Source organism: Salvelinus alpinus, chromosome 4 (assembly GCF_045679555.1).
Source record: "Salvelinus alpinus chromosome 4, SLU_Salpinus.1, whole genome shotgun sequence".
Classification (NCBI taxonomy): domain Eukaryota; kingdom Metazoa; phylum Chordata; class Actinopteri; order Salmoniformes; family Salmonidae; genus Salvelinus; species Salvelinus alpinus.
In genome coordinates this window covers 76,960,471-76,972,769 of record NC_092089.1, presented here as the reverse complement: position 1 = coordinate 76,972,769, position 12,299 = coordinate 76,960,471, and the positions used below count along the sequence as shown (strand labels likewise).

Genomic DNA, 12,299 nt, shown 5'->3' with positions numbered 1-12,299 from the left:
CTAAATTTTTCTTCACAATTAAACTGCGGCTGCCACGTTTTTTGAGAGTCATGATTAGGCAAAAAATTTACAATTGATTGAATTAACTATTGATGAACTCACGAGTAATTAACTTTACAATCACCATTACACTCACCATTGATCATTTCTTGTTTTTTATCTGCGAGAGAAGCGCTACACCTGGTGGAAAGAGGCTGTACGGCACAGAATGAGTTTCATAATGCGTGTCGTACGTTACGTCGTGACACATCACAATTTAACGTACAGCTTCTGAGGGTGTCACGCGTGGGTGATTTGGGTGGGTATTCATTTTCTATGTTTTGTATTTCTTTGTGGTGTGGTTCTCAATCAGAGGCAGCTGTCTATCGTTGTCTCTGATTGAGAACCATACTTAGGTAGCTTTTTCCCACATGGTTTTTGTGGGTAGTTATTTTCTGTTTAGTGTTTTGCACCTTACAGGACTGTTTCGGTTTCATTTATTCTCTTGTTATTTTGTTATAGTGTTCTGTTCAAATAAATAAGCATGAACACTTACCACGCTACGCTTTGGTCCAACTACTCTTCTTCAGACGACGGAAACCGTTACAGAGGGGTCCGTTTTTTCAACTTTTCCCCAATACTATTGGCCTATTACCATGTCAATCAACACTTGAATAGAAACATAGTTCACACCCCAGATTTTGATGCCAGCACAGTCGCTACAGTCCCATTTGTTTTCATTGCAGCCTGGTTTGAATGCTGCGGTTGCGCAAATGTGTACGGATCGGGGTTAGTCACCGTTAATTAACTTAGGACCGACTGCCTGTAGATAACTATCAACTCTTTGTTAATTATTTGTGTATTTGACATTTGATCTTGCAATACTTGACATATAATATTTTATTTTATGGAAGTAGTTGTAACTCATAATAAATAGTGAGTAGTGTACTGCAGCTTCTACACATTTTGCCATGGGGCAAAGAGAAAAAGGTAAGTGTTTAAAGCTAATATACTGCAATTATACACATATTGCCATGGGGCAGAGAGATGAATGTGCAGTTTTATAGCTAATCTCATGCTATTCTACACATTTTGCAATAAGGCTGAGGGCGGGGGGGGTGGGACCCCAGAATCTCTAGGTCCCCACACCTTGCGCGGAGGCTGTGGGGGTGTATGTAGGTCAGTGGGCTGCAGGGGTGTATGGTAGGTCAGTGGGCTGCAGGGGTGTATGGTAGGCCAATGGGCTGCGGGGGTGTGAGGTACGCCAGTGGGCTGCAGGGGTATGTGGTACAAATATGGAGTTAATTGTCTCTCTGCTTCTCATGTATTAAATTAACTGAAAGATCATGCACTTTTGCGCTCCCAAAAGTCTCTTTCTCTCTCTTTCTTTCTCTCTCTCGTTGAATTGCCATTTGACGTTGATATGGTTCTCGCTCTGTGCTGCGCCTTCACTTTTGAACCAGTGTATTATTCAAAGCAGGTCGCTGATAGATGCCTCTTACATTTACACATGTACTGAAATGGGTGCTTTCCTCCTTTTCCCCTTTCATCGATTGGACAGCTGTTATGTGCGAAGGCGCGCTATGAATGTACAACGATCAGGCCTGGGCTCCTCTGAGAGACGGTGTCTGTATTAGAATATCAATCACAGTGAACTCTATGGCAGCAGCACATGCACTGTCTACAGGGAATGTTGTGTGAGTACATTAGCTCTGAGGCTTAAGTTCATTCTGGATCCCTAGTGTAGATGAGCATTGATTGATCGTTCATGGTAACGACCCAACAATTAATTATTCTTAAGTAGTATATGGCCGTCTTACTGTGAATCACGTGCCAGATGAAGAGGGGATGCAATGCTGTGAGGAATTCCTAGTACAGTGAGTAGGGAGGTGGACATATTTCCTGAGGCAGGAAGCAAGGGAGGCTACAGAACAGTGTTTTTTAGGTTGAAGGGTTGTGTTTGTTGTGTCCAAGGCTAAGGACTAGTCTTACTTGTACTACAAAATCAAATATGATCTACAGAGCACAAATTGTCCCCAGGCAGCTTGTTCGCCCGACAAGCTTCACATTATGTTTTCTATACTTCTAAATCTTTTTACTTCTAAATCCACGGACATTGTTGGTTGAAACTGACATGTTTTTTTCTGCTTAGCTGCCTAGGGTTTCACACATGCTCAGTTGCGACGTACTGCAGTGTTGTCTACAGGAGGGTAGAGGTAGAGTCTCTAAGGTAGTCTCTGAGGTAGTCTCTAAGGTATTCAGTCTCCAGATGGATTCTGATTTGATAGAGGCAGAAATTAGAAATCGGATTAAATCTCAGAGGTTATAATAGTTTTGAACACAAACATGTCCATGAAAATGTACAGTATCTTCATTTATCTTGTTGACTGCCAAGTCTGTGATTGAAAGTAAATGGTCTAACAGTTACGACTGGACGACTGTGTGATAACGCTCTCGGTAGCCGATGTGAGCAAGACCTTTAAACAGGTCAACATTCACAAAGCAGCGGGGTCAGACGGATTACTAGGACTTGTACTCAAAGCATGCACGGACAAACTGGCAAATGTCTTCACTGACATTTGTCAACCTCTCCCTGACCAAGTCTGTAATACCTACATGTTTCAGGCAGACCACCATAGTCCCTGTGCCCAAGGGAGTCGAGGTAACCTGCCTAAATGATTACCACCCTGTAGCACTCACGTCGTTAGCAATGAGGTACTTTGAAAGGATGGTCATGGCTCATATCAACAGCATCCTCCCGGATACCCTAGACCCGCTCCAATTCGCATACTGCCCCAACAGATCCACAGACGGCGCAATCTCAATCGCACTCCACACTGCCCTTTCCCAGCTGGACAAAGGAACACCTATGTGAGAATGCTGTTCATTGACTACAGCTCAGTATTCAACACCATAGTGCCCACAAAGCTCATCATTTAACTAGGCAAGTCAGTTCTTAACTGACTTGCCTAGTTAAATAAAGGTTACATTTTCGTTTTATTTTTTTATTTAAAAAAATTTGCTGACGACACAACAGTGGTAGGCCTGATCACTGACAACGATGAGACAGCCTTTAGGGAGGAGGTCATACACCTGGCAGTGTGGTGCCAGGACAACAGTCTCTCCCTCAATGTAGAGCAAGACAAAGGAGCTGATCGTGGACTACAAGGGCTGTAGTGGATCACCAACAAACTATCATGGTCCGAACACACCAAGACAGTCGTGAAGAGGGCACCAGAACACCTTTTCCCCCTCAGGAGACTGAAAAGATTTAGCATGGGTCCCTAGATCCTCAAAAAGTTCTACAGCTGCACCATCGTTAGCATCCTGACCAGTTGCATCACCGCCTGGTATGGCAATTGCTCGGCATCTGACCGCTACAGAGGGTAATGCGTACAGCCCAGTACATCACTGGGGCCAAGCTTCCTGCCATCCAGGACCTGTATAATATGCAGAGTCAGAGGAAAGCCCCAAAAATTGTCAGAGACTCCAGTCACCAAAGTCATAGACTGTTTTCTCTGCTACTGCATGGCAAGCGATACCAGAGCACCAAGTCTAGGACCAAAAGGCTCCTTAACAGCTTCTACCCCCAAGCCATAAGACTGCTGAACAATTAATGAAGTGGCCACCGGTGTAGAAAAGGCCCATGGAGTTGGTGGAATAATCCTTTAATTCATGGCCACTTACTCAGCTGGGCCAGAGCGCTTTAATTAGGTCAGGTGGCAATGACCGACAGATCTCATCCACATAAAAGGAGGAAAACGCCATCGCCTGATCTCGCTGCTTTCTCTTCCTTAACTGCGTCTGCTTGAGAAGTTCTGTGCGTCCATGAATCCACACTACTCAGTAAATATACCACTTTATGGTTAAAGGAATTCCTGCCTCAGTCTCATCCATTCTTCTGTCACCTGACACGTGACCACCTGTTCACCTTCACTGTCAGTCATCCTACCTGTCCAGCTACCCACACAGATTCCACTAATCTTTCAATGGTCCTTCGAACCGGATGATGACTGAACCAAAGACAGGTGAAATGGAGGAGAGGGAAGAATTGTCTCCACTGGAAGGAAGAAGAGAGGAGGAGAGAGCAGCTGAGGGAAAGGTCTTGGAACAAAGGAAATATCCAGGAGCTAAGCCTAAAGCAACAAAGGCTTCATCCTCAACCACCAGCAGCACCAGAAGAACCAGGCAAGCACCTGGTTATCTTAAGGATTATGTGGTCGAGATTTCGACGTCAAAGGGCAAGCCCACAAGGTGGTGATGGATCAACTGTACGTTTCAGCCATCAACCATCTCCTCTGAGCCAAGCACCGGAAACTGCGTTGGAGCAGGAAAGTGGTCTACAGGAAGAACCCATGGAGGTGACTCCCACAGCACAGGTCAACCAGCTTCCTGAGGCAGGCTCCTTAACTAAAGGGAAATCGTCGAGGCACTCTAGACGGAGTGGGAGTTCGACCAGTGGATACCCCTTTGGAAGTGGCCATGGCAGCCGCCATTCACTAGCCCTCAGCGATTCACAGACCGCTGTCCTACAAGAGAGGATGAAACTATTAGCTTTGGAGGAAATTGAGCGTCAGATTGAGGAGGAACGACAGGCTGATGAACGATGTCACCTATTGGATGTGCAGGCCCGTAGTGCTCTACAGGAACAGGAATTCATTGCCAAGGACCTGGCACAGCAGCGACGGCACCGTCAAGCCAGAAGGGAATTGGAGGAGGCACGGATGGTCTCATCCTTCCTGGAGAGGAACGAACAGGGAGTTGACCTGACCACCCCTCCACATGGACCTGACCTGTCTGCCTTTCTTTCCCAATCTGCCCCTCTGGTACAGCATGGCACACAATCCCCGGAGGCTCCGGGGTCAACAGCCACCATGGAGCACGGGGTACAGGCCGCTCCACCAACGCCCTCTATGCCAGTGACACAAGTTAGCATTCCTCCATGTGGACAAAGCATCACTCCTTCGCCTTTCCGCCAATTACCAACCACGGCAAATCGTTCCTCTCGTCCAGGACCAGGCCAGTCCTCAAACATCAGGTGGGAGGGCTCTCACCCAATTCCGTCTGCCACCAATGGAGGGTCTGGGACAGTAGGGGACCGGCCCAATGAGGCCACAGTGGGCTCATCAGAAGTCCCGGGTTTATCCTTCACGCAACCAGAAGAGGGAGCCAATATTATGAAACTTCTAGTAGCCTCAGCCTATGGAATTCCCAGACCCAAACTGCCATACTTTGAGAGCGGAAAGGAGAGTGAATTTGTCCTTTTGGAAATGGCATTGGAGAGCCTACTGGGTATTCACAGTCATCTGTCAGAACGCTACAAATACCAAGTACTAATGGATCATTTGCGGTTTCCTAGTGCATACAGATTGGCCCAATCTTTTATGCACTCCGCAACACCATACACTGCCGCTCTCCAGGCCCTGAAGGCGAGATATGGTGAGCCACGCCAGCTAGTCCAGAATGAACTAAACAACATCCTGAACACGTCTCCAATTAAAATGGGAGACCATGCTGCCTTCCAAGAGTTCTCCCTGGCTGTCCAATCCCTGACCTCAATGCTCCAATCTGTTGAAGGAGAAGATGGGAACGAGCTGAAATGTGGCTCCCACGTGGACAGGCTTCTTAGCAAGCTTCCAGTATACCTCAGAGACAGTTTCATTGAACATTGTTTGAACAAGGGCATCCTGAAAGAGGGCTCGAGAAGGACCTATGCTCTCAGAGACCTGGCCGCATGGTTGGAGGTGAAGGCAAAGGCGAAGAGTATCGCTCACCAGGCCACAATCTCAGCCATAGCCAACGGGGGAAGGAAGGAGTTTGAACGCCAGGGGGGACAGAAAAGGCCAAATCCCACTACCATGTACTTAAATAGTGAAGCCGGGGAGGAACCCGGGAAGAAGACCCCTCTCAAGAGCAAGAACATCAAATTCCAGCCTTACTGCCCATATTGCAATAGTAAGGGGCACTTCCTTGGCTCATGCCCCAGGGTAAAAAAGCTCACTCAAACTCAATTGAAGGCCTGGATCACTTCAGGCGAGCGATGCTACAAGTGTGCCCGTAGCCATAAGGCGGAGACCTGCACATTGAGGAAACCCTGCAATCGCTGTAAGGAAATCCATCTCACAGTGTTGCATGATGTAATTCCCCAAGCACAGAAGGAGCAGAGTATGCTCATGGTAGGAGCTGCAAAGGAGCTGTACCTCGACCAGCAGAACCGGTCTCCAAGGGTTATGTTGAAGGTGGTCAAGGTCACTCTGCAAAGTGAAGGGAGAAGCATTGATACATTCGCCGTTCTAGATGATGGGTCAGAAAGAACGATCATTCTCACGGCGGCCACCCGTCAGCTAAAACTGGAGGGGACCCCCGAGACCCTTAATCTCAGAACGGTGCGACATGATGTTATCCAAATGAAAGGCTCTGCTGTGACCTTTAGCATTTCACCTTCAGGAAACAGGGACGTGACCTATAACATCACCAATGCCTTCGCGGCAGATGGCTTGAATGTTGCGGAGCACTCCTGCCCGGTAAGTGTTCTACAGAAACAATATCCTCATCTACGAGGATTGCCTCTTCCTAACCTGGCCAGAGTAGCGCCACTTATCCTGATTGGGTCAGACCACCCACATCTCGTCACCCCGACTGAGCCTATACGAGCTGGACCAGAAGGAGGGCCCATTGCTGTCCATACATCCTTGGGTTGGGCTGTGCAAGGTCCAGTCCATCTACTTCTCTCCACCCAAGCTGTATAGTCACAGCAAGTCCTCTTCACCAGAAGCAATCCAGCTCCATCCCCCTGTGCAGCCACTGACCTCCTTCGGAATGTAGAGATGCTCTGGAAGATGGACACCTTCTCCAACCGGAAGCTACAGGAGGTCACCCGCTCAAACCATGACTCCTATGCATTAGACCTCCTGGAGAAGCGCACCACCACCACTGAACTGGATGGCGTTCAGAGGTACGCGACCCCACTGCTACGGGTGCCCAACCATCCTCCTCCGCAACCAATTGAAGCTCATGAATTAAGGAAGTCCGCCCAATGTTACAGCATCTCTACGGAACCAACAACAGCTCTCCCTGACCTAGCACAATCCCAAACACTGCCGGATCTGATCGCCGCCACAAACCAGACCTCAGATGGGGTGGCTTCTATACCCACCTCCCTCGCGGCAGAGACACTACTCCTCCAGCATGCACAACCCTCCAGGCTAGCTTCAATGCCATACAACTCTCCTTCCGTGGCCTCCAATTGCTCTTAAATACAAGTAAAACTAAATGCATGCTCTTCAACCGATCGCTGCCTGCACCTGCCCGCCTGTCCAACATCACTACTCTGGACGGCTCTGACTTAGAATATGTGGACAACTACAAATACCTAGGTGTCTGGTTAGACTGTAAACTCTCCTTCCAGACTCACATCAAACATCTCCAATCCAAAGTTAAATCTAGAATTGGCTTCCTATTCCGCAACAAAGCATCCTTTACTCATGCTGCCAAACATACCCTTGTAAAACTGACCATCCTACCAATCCTCGACTTCGGTGATGTCATTTACAAAATAGCCTCCAAAACCCTACTCAATAAATTGGATGCAGTCTATCACAGTGCCATCCGTTTTGTCACCAAAGCCCCATATACTACCCACCACTGCGACCTGTACACTCTCGTTGGCTGGCCCTCGCTCCATACTCGTCGCCAAACCCACTGGTTCCAGGTCATCTACAAGACCCTGCTAGGTAAAGTCCCCCCTTATCTCAGCTCGCTGGTCACCATAGCAGCACCTACCTGTAGCACGCGCTCCAGCAGGTATATCTCTCTAGTCACCCCCAAAACCAATTCTTCCTTTGGACGCCTCTCCTTCCAGTTCTCTGCTGCCAATGACTGGAACGAACTACAAAAATCTCTGAAACTGGAAACACTTATCTCCCTCACTAGCTTTAAGCACCAGCTGTCAGAGCAGCTCATAGATTACTGCACCTGTACATAGCCCATCTATAATTTAGCCCAAACAACTACCTCTTTACCTACTGTATTTATTTATTTATTTTGCTCCTTTGCACCCCATTATTTCTGTCTCTACTTTGCGCTTTCTTCCACTGCAAACCAACCATTCCAGTGTTTTTATTTTTTATTTTACTTGCTGTGTTGTATTTACTTCGCCACCATGGCCTTTTTTATATTTTTATTTATTTATACATATATTTGTTTGCCTTCACCTCCCTTATCTCACCTCACTTGCTCACATTGTATATAGACTTATTTTTTTTCACTGTATTATTGACTATATGTTTGTTTTACTCCATGTGTAACTATGTGTTGTTGTATGTGTCGAACTGCTTTGCTTTATCTTGGCCAGGTCGCAATTGTAAATGAGAACGTGTTCTCAATTTGCCTACCTGGTTAAATAAAGGTTAAATAAAAAAATAAAATAAAAAAATAAAAACAAGCAGTTAGCTTCCCTGAGGAGCTAAAAGCTCTGAAAGCTGGTAGGGAAGTTGCTAAGGAGAGCCGTCTTCTCTCTCTCGCCCCAGAATATGATCAAATCCTTAGAGTGATCAGAGTCGGAGGGAGGCTGCGCCGAGCAGAAGTTTTGGACCCCGACGCTATCCACCCAATTATCCTTGACTCCAGACACCCTCTTACCAGGCTCCTCATCAAGAGTTATGATGAAAAGCTTCTCCACCCAGGGCCAGAGAGGGTCTATGGGGAGATGAGGCGGAAGTACTGGATACTTGGAGGACGAGGAGCCATTCGTAAGCACCAATACGCCTGCGTAGAATGTCAGAGATGGCGGGCCGGAGCCACTGTGCCCAAAATGGCAGATTTACCCCCTGCTCGCTTGCGCCTTCTCAAACCACCCTTCTGGTCAACAGGAGTAGATTGCTTTGGCCCCTTGACGATCAAGCTAGGTCGTCGAGTGGAAAAGCGCTGGGGCATTCTATTCAAGTGTTTGACGACTAGGTGTGTCCACCTGGACCTACTGGAGAGTTTGGATACTGAAGCCTTCCTCATGGCCCTACGGCGGTTTATCTCCCGACGGGGGAAACCCTACGAGATCCTGGCTGACCGAGGCACAAACTTCAAGGCAGGAGAAGCCAGGTTGGAGGAAGCCTTCCAAGCCATGGAACCCAGCCTCCAGGATCAGCTGATGGACCAACAAATTTTATTCAAATTTAACCCTCCAGGAGCTCCTCATTTTGGAGGAACATGGGAGCGAGAGATCAAATCTGTAAAGACGGCCTTACGAGTCGTCCTGGGGGACCAAACTGTCACTGAAACTGTCTTGCGGACCGTCCTGATAGAGGTGGAAGGGATATTGAACTCCAAACCCTTGGGATATCTCTCTGCAGATATCGCTGACCCCGATCCGGTTACACCGAATATGCTCTTGATGGGACGCCGAGATGCGTCACTTCCTCAAGCCATGTATGCTGATACCAACCTCGTTGGCAGACGCCGGTGGCGACACAGCCAGATCTTGGCTGACCATTTCTGGGCCCGATTCATTCGGGATTACCTACCAAGCCTACAGCACAGAGGGAAATGGCGGAGAGAAATGGCCAGCCTGGAAACTGGCCAAGAAGTAATGGTGGTGGACCCTCAGCTGCCTCGAGCCTCCTGGCCGGTGGGACGTATCACTAAGACCATGTCTGGGATCGATGGTCGCGTTAGATCAGTGGAGATCCAGGTGAAGAACCGGACATATATTAGGCCAGTTGCTCGACTAATTCCTCTCCCTGAGATGACGGAGGACGGGAGCAATGAGCCTTTTTGAGGAGTGTGGAATTTAACTAATTTCCGGGGTGGCTGTAGAAAAGGCCCATGGAGTTGGTGGAATAATCCTTTAATTCATGGCCACTTACTCAGCTGGGCCAGAGCGCTTTAATTAGGTCAGGTGGCAATGACCGACAGATCTCATCCACATAAAAGGAGGAAAACGCCATCGCCTGATCTCGCTGCTTTCTCTTCCTTAACTGCGTCTGCTTGAGAAGTTCTGTGCGTCCATGAATCCACACTACTCAGTAAATATACCACTTTATGGTTAAAGGAATTCCTGCCTCAGTCTCATCCATTCTTCTGTCACCTGACATGTGACCACCTGTTCACCTTCACTGTCAGTCATCCTACCTGTCCAGCTACCCACACAGATTCCACTAATCTTTCAACCGGACTATTTACATTGACACCCCCCCCATTTGTTTTGTACACTGCTGCTACTCGCTGTTTGTCTATGCATAGTCACTTCACCCCTACCTAAATGTACAAATTACTTAGACTAACCTGTACCCCCGCATGTTGACTTGGTACCGGTAGCCCCTGTATATAGCCTTGTTATTGTTATTTTATTGTGTTACTTTTTATTATTTTTTACTTCAGTTTATTTGGTAAATATTTTCTTAACTCTTCTTGAACTGCACTGTTGGTTAGCCTTTACTTCATACCCATCCCGGATCCGGGAGCATCCTCATCAAAAAAGCTGACTAGCATAGCCTAGCCTAACGGGACAGGGATATCATATAATATAATTTCATGAAATCACAAGTCCAATACAGCAAATGAAAGATAAACATCTTGTGAATCCAGCCATCATTTCCGATATTTTAAATGTTTTACAGCGAAAACACAATATGTATTTATATTAGCTAACCACAATAGCCAAACACACAACGGCATATTTTCACCATGTTTCCACCGCATAGGTAGGCTTCACAAAACCCACAAATAGAGATAAAATTAATCACTAACCTTGAACAACTTCATCAGATGACAGTCTTATAACATCATGTTATACAATACATTTATGTTTTGTTCGAAAATGTGCATATTTATAGCTACAAATCTTGGTTTTACATTGCAGCCACCATCACAAATAGCACCAAAGCAGCCAGAATAATTACAGAGAGCAACGTGAAATACATAAATACTCATCATAAAACATTTATGAAAAATACATGGTGTACAACAAATGAAAGATAAACATCTTGTGAATCCAGCCAATATTTCAGATTTTTTAAGTGTTTTACAGCGAAAACACAATATAGAATTATATTAGCTTACCACAATAGCCAAACACACAAAGCTATTTATTCACCGCAAAGGTAGCTTTCGCAAAAACCAGCAAAATATATAAAATTAATCACTAACCTTTGGACAACTTCATCAGATGACAGTCTTATAACATCATGTTATACAATACATTTATGTTTTGTTCGAAAATGTGCATATTTAGAGCTGCAAATCGTGGTTATACATTGTGAATATGTAGCAACAATTCACCAAAATCTCCGGAGATATTTTGGACAGTTACCTAATCTAATCAAAGAACTCATCATAAACTTTACAAAAAAATACATGTTGTACAGCAAATGAAAGATACACTGGTTCTTAATGCAACCGCTGTGTTAGATTTTTTAAAATAACTTTACTACAACATACAAAATGCATTATTGTGAGACAGCGCTCACATATTCTCCGCCCTGTTAGGGTCAACATATTCCACAGAAATACGAAATAACATCATAAATTGTGTCTTACTTTTGCTGAGCTTCCATCAGAATGTTGTGCAAGGAGTCCTTGGTCCAGAATAAATCATTGTTTGGTTTTAGAATGTCCATTTCTTCTGTCGAATTAGCAACCTTGGCTAGCCATGTGGCGTGAACATGCCCATCAACTCTTGGCGCAAAGAACGGAAAATTCCAAAAGTCCCAATAAACGTTGAATAAACTGATACAACTCGGTTGAAAAATCCTACTTTATGATGTTTTTCTCATATGTATCAAATAAAATCAGAGCCGGAGCAATTCGCCGTGTATACCGAACGCTCTTCAGAAGACAATGTCGAGGTCCCCCGCGCGCCGTCGACAACAAACAAAATACCGGACCTGCCACTCCAAAAGCTCTTATTCGGCCTCAGATCAAGCTAGACACCCCATTCAACCTTCCACTGCCTGTTGACATCTAGTGGAAGGCGTATGAAGTGCATACATACCGATAAATAAAAGCCAGTTGAATAGGCAGGCCCTGAAACAGAGCCTCGTTTTCAGATTTTTCACTTCCTGTATGGAAGTTTGCTGCCAAATGAGTTCTGTTTTACTCATAGATATAATTCAAACAGTTTTAGAAACTTCTGAATGTTTTCTATCCAATAGTAATAATAATATGCATATTGTATGATCTAGAACAGAGTACGAGGCCGTTTAATTTGGGCACGATATTTTCCAAAGTGAAAACAGCGCCCCCCTATTGACAAGAAGTTTTAACCCTTTCATGCGTGAGTTCCAAATATCTGTAACGGTCGCCCCAGCGTGAGTTGTTTTATGCAC

At 45.9% G+C, this 12,299-nt stretch overlaps 1 protein-coding gene and 1 long non-coding RNA gene across 4 annotated transcripts in view; one reads left to right on the top strand and one right to left on the bottom strand.

Annotated features, from left to right (window-relative positions):
- The window catches only part of LOC139574467 (uncharacterized), a 436,827-nt gene that overhangs the window by 218,574 nt on the left and 205,954 nt on the right, over window positions 1–12,299 (bottom strand). The gene's annotated exons all lie outside the window — the stretch shown is intronic.
- fstl5 (follistatin-like 5) overlaps window positions 1–12,299 on the top strand; it is a 227,331-nt gene that overhangs the window by 191,447 nt on the left and 23,585 nt on the right. The window lies entirely within an intron of this gene.